The following is a 5,292-nucleotide window of genomic DNA, read 5'->3' as shown; positions in this document are numbered from 1 at the left end:
AAGACTCCTGACAAGCTGTATGGATATGATAGCTAGTGTATTGCTTTTTAGAGAGGCAACTTACAATGATTTGCTACATCATGTTTGAAGAACCTTTGAGACTTATATCCTGGGACTTCATATACTTCTAGAAAAATGGTAAAAACAGGATGTAACATTGATATTATGATTATGAAGAAAATATTTCATTTATTTCTTAACATTTTCAGATAACTGTTTCTTCTGTAATCATTTTCTTCATGGAGGCATATTTTATTCTTGAAAAGAAAAAAAAGAAAATTCACTTCTTTGAAGATATATATTCTTTATTTTATTGCTAGAGGTTGTGTATATAAAAAAAAGATGTGCTATTGAGACAATTCACAACAAGAGATCAAATGACACAAAAAGTAACATCAATAGGTCAGCATACCGACTTTAACAGTGAGCAAATCCCATAGTAAATTAGAAAATTAGCACATGTCTTTATAAATTCACATGAATATTTTGGAAATAGACAGATTATATTCAATCAACAACTTCTGGGATAGTTCTTTTGAAGGGTAAAGATGGGGTTGGGGGGGGGGGGGATATGCATTAAAGTACATTTGTAATGATAGTTCACAACTATTAAATTATATTCACTTTTTTTTATATTCAGACTTTCTCATGAATTTTTGCATTAGTTGGATGATCTGCATTTAAATTGCAGATACGATTGTTTCATTTAGATCTATTTACAATTGTTTCATTTAGATCTATTTACAATTGTTTTCCTCTGAGTCTTTGTATGAGCATCATATATATTCTTGTCAAGAATGTATATGATGCTCATACAGTGACAAGAATATAATATATATGATGCTTATACAAAGACTAAATTTATAGTGCAAAAGTTTTGGGATATTTTAAAGACATATCACATCTTAACCTAGTTTGATTGCATGATCAAAATTATATCCTCTAATGTTTTTTAAATGTTTTTTAAATGTTTTTCAGGCTCAACTAGTGAATTCAAAGAGAATACACAGTAAATATCAACATAACACAGAAAATTATGTGGTAGTACTACATGTAGCTGAAGGTAAATAAAGACTTCAAAGAAAGTTTCTCCATGGTAAGTTGTATTATATTTTACAATCATCTTTTTAAAGTCCAATGGACAACTTTTGAGTTTGATGCATTTCCATCATAAACTTTGGTTTTAGTGAACATATTTCGTGTGTTTAGGGGCATCCTCACTTCTGTTCCAATGTTGGAGCAATTGGTTGGAAAACAATGATGCTATTTTGCACGAATTATTTGGCAAATTGAATTCTTATAATTGACAATCAGCACTGCTGTCATTAGGGAATAGTGATCAAGTTCCTACCGAACTAATATTATTTCTAGTTTATCCTGCACAATGATGGTTGCTAAGACGCTTGATGTAATTTATTAGTGCAGGGATACAGGCAATCCCCTCTATCTGGTATATGACGTCATAGAGGCACGCATAATTGATGAGTTTTTTTTACAGTGATGGACAAACTCAAAAGTTGTCTATTAACTTGTTTAAACAGATTAAAGATTGAAGTTTTAAGGTCGATTAAGGTAAAGGTCAACATAACAATGAATGATAAAACTTATGCTTAATATGGTCAAATTGGATTTTCCAGGTCAAAGTCAAAAGTCAAGGTCAATGTTGCATCTTTTGTAGAATGATTATAAAAATACTTATATGCAGGGTCAAATATTAGATTGGCCTTATTTCAGAATGCCACATTACTCTTCATTAGAGCAAGCACAGGTTAAAGGTCAATTGTATCTTAAATCCATTACCTGTTAAATGACTTTTTAAACTTGCTTCAGTTAAAAATATTTATTTATCATTAGTTCTCAACAAATAAGAAAAATTAATGGTTAGAACGAAGAAATAAAATATTCTCTCCACTTTAGGTTAAAATAATAATATAAAGATATCAATGGCCACTCATTCCTATTCTAAACTATTAACTAACTGAACACTTTAAAAGATTCAATTTAACTGCATGTACATTTTTTTTTCAAAGCTTAAAATAACCCAACATTTCTTCAAAGGTTTATCCCCCTTTTACAATTTAAAAAAAAAAAAGTGGTTTTAAAATATCTTTCTGTGGATGGTAAACTATGCAGTCCAAAATTTAAACTTGTGATTCTTAAAATAAGCATATATATATAGTTTTAACATTAAGACAAATTATTAGAAATGTTAATTGCTTTAAATGATTATTTATTCTTCCTCTCCTGTCAATTAAAATATAAAGACAGCAAACAAATTTATAGACATTTCAGTTTAGATAAAAAACAGAAATGAAAACAATCTTCATTTTTTTTTTTAAATGTTCCCAATTTTCTGTGTTTGAAATAACAGTAGTTCAAAAAGTAGCAAAAAGTCTTCAAATACTTTTAAAAAAAATGCATACCGTAAATATTAAGTACAATGTACCATTAATTGTCGAAGATCTTCTTACCTTCTGTCAATTAAAAATTCTACTTCACCCAACAATTATATTTTAGAATTTAGATTTTTTTTTTTACTGGTTGAAGGAACAATTTCTTTTTCATATTAAGCAATTATGTTTGGCCTATTAATTACTGAATGTAAATTGAATTCCATGTTATAATGTGAATACAACATGAATACAAAACTTGCTCATTCTAAAAAGTTTTACAAAAATATAGAGATTAACAATGGCAAGTCAGTATAACATTATTTAACCTGACACACTCAGCATGCAATCACAGCAACCATACACAACCATTAGCACTGCATTGACAACATAACATGTAAAGCTATGCTGGCTTGCTGATGTTATATCTTTCATTTATTCTCTTTCTTTGTCCCCTTGTCCTACAATACAGCAGATTTCTTCTTATCCTGGGACTTGGGGAAAGAAGGGAGGTGTTGGGGAAAGTCAGGGACTGATATCGAGGGAGGTTTGATTGAGAAGGGGGAGAAAACCGCAGCTCGCAAAATTTGGGCTTGATAAAAGATGACAGAGAGAGAGAGGGAAGTCCAGGGACTTGGATGGATGGGCTGGGTGAGGGGAAGTAAGTTATGTATTGGTGTTGTATTGGCACACTGCTCTAGTGTATTATAGTATGTTGAGAAATTTCACTTATGTTCTGAATATTTGTCAAAATATGGTGATTGAAGTACTCCTTTTCTAACTCTATTTTTAATTGAAATGATTAATAGAATGTAAGGTATCTCAATCGTGCTGATCAAATTTACACAAATCATCCTTAATTTCAATCCCCAAAGTGTTATTTTTATATATTGAATAAATTGTGTTGAAAATTTAGATTGAACAGGCTTAAATTAGAACTGCATGAGTGGACATGATGAAAATTAAACTTCAAAAACTGCAAAGTAAGTAACAGAGAAACTCTAGATGAAAAAAAAACATCTCCTAGTTTTCTATTCAAACCATTTTGAATTTTCTTTTTTTAACTTGATTAAATGTGACCAAGAAAGACAACTCTCAATTTTTTCAGCTGATGATCATAAGGGAATTCCAGTGTTATGTTGCCACAGACATTTCTTACCATGTGACTTTTAATTTTGACTGATAACAGATGTTTTGTATAATTACACGGATATTATTGAGTGCAAAATAAAGTACCTTATTGCTTGCTATATACCAATTTCATCAATAAAAATTCCTGAAACAAATTTTTAGAATATATATAAATTATATGCAGATGTTAATTTTGTCGTGAGAAATATATATATATCAATAACAAATTAAGAAAACAGAGAATTTGTGTTAAAACATGCAGAAGAATTTTTCAAGAATGTTTTGCAACAAATGCAGGAAAATATAAAATAGCTACTTCAATCCAATCTATTAGAAAAATAATTATTACAGAAGTGCATGTCCACCATGCACTAGCATAGCATAAGAATAGTAGAATAGAATGATATACAAATGAATTAAGATTGTATGTATATCTTTCTCTAATTTTTGTCAATTTATCCCTTTCTGCACCCATTGTATAAAAAAAAAAATCAACTTGTGGTTCGTTTGATCTCAGTACTTCATTGGTCAAAATCCAATAATGACTTCGAATTATCTTTCTTTCCTCTGAATTTCCTATTGTGAAGGCATGAAAAAAGGCAACCATGCCTAATGATGTCACATAGAAAGAACACATCTTTTTGCAGATTATTTGTAAAGAAGGAATAAGTTTGCCTGCATAATGTTAGAAAATCATTAGAGAAACAGATTCCACTACCAAATCTCGTGTAGTACGATATTAATCCACTCTCAACAGTTAAATTTTAAATATTTAAAACGCTCTGGCAAGCGAGCGTCGCGTTTTAAATTTGAAAATTTAACTGTCTCGAGTGGATAAATAACGTATTACACTCAATGCAGTGGTAGAATCTATATATAACTGTAATACCAATATCAATGTACATTGTAATATGATAACAACAAACCAGAGTATAATGATAACAAATGATTATGTAACAATATGATAGTAATTACAGTGAGGTTGAATTCCCTGTAATTTATTCATCATCCACACAGGAACCTAATTCTCAAAAAAATATATCTATTTACCTTAACCTTGAACTTCATGTATATAGAGATGTGATTTTTGTCATGCCTTCGACTTTTGTCAAAAAAGCAAGACAAAGCGATCCTACATTCAGTCATCGTTGGCGGTGTCCGCAAATATTCAATTTTGTATTTTGTAGCCTGTCACCTAGAAGTTACAGAAGTCTGCCAGCCTGTCACTTTGATGTAACAGAAGTCTGGCAGCCTGTCACTTTGATGTAACAGAAGTCTGGCAGCCTGTCACTTTGATGTAACAGAAGTCTGGCAGCCTGTCACTTTGATGTAACAGAAGTCTGGCAGCCTGTCACTTTGATGTAACAGAAGTCTGGCAGCCTGTCACTTTGATGTAACAGAAGTCTGGCAGCCTGTCACTTTGATGTAACAGAAGTCTGCTAGCCTGTCACTTTGATGTAACAGAAGTCTGGCAGCCTGTCACTTTGATGTAACAGAAGTCTGCCAGCCTGTCACTTTGATGTAACAGAAGTCTGCCAGCCTGTCACTTTGATTTAACAGAAGTCTGCCAGCCTGTCACTTTGATGTAACAGAAATCTGCCAGCCTGTCACTTTGATGTAACAGAAGTCTGGCAGCCTGTCACTTTGATGTAACAAAAGTCTGCCAGCCTGTCACCTAGAAGTTACAGAAGTCTGCCAGCCTGTCACCTAGAAGTTACAGAAGTCTGCCAGCCTGTCACCTTGATGTAACAGAAGTCTGGCAGCCTGTCAC

At 31.9% G+C, this 5,292-nt stretch overlaps 1 long non-coding RNA gene across 1 annotated transcript; it reads left to right on the top strand.

Moving 5' to 3' along the window:
- Positions 1-4,792, top strand: LOC134697111 (uncharacterized). Its single transcript, XR_010103070.1, has 3 exons — positions 1-138; positions 979-1,096; positions 4,709-4,792. It is a non-coding gene; the product is annotated as an uncharacterized LOC134697111 (long non-coding RNA).
- The last annotated feature ends 500 nt before the right edge of the window (positions 4,793-5,292 follow it).

Source organism: Mytilus trossulus, chromosome 14 (assembly GCF_036588685.1).
Source record: "Mytilus trossulus isolate FHL-02 chromosome 14, PNRI_Mtr1.1.1.hap1, whole genome shotgun sequence".
In the NCBI taxonomy this organism is placed as follows: domain Eukaryota; kingdom Metazoa; phylum Mollusca; class Bivalvia; order Mytilida; family Mytilidae; genus Mytilus; species Mytilus trossulus.
This window is presented reverse-complemented; position numbering and strand designations above follow the sequence as displayed.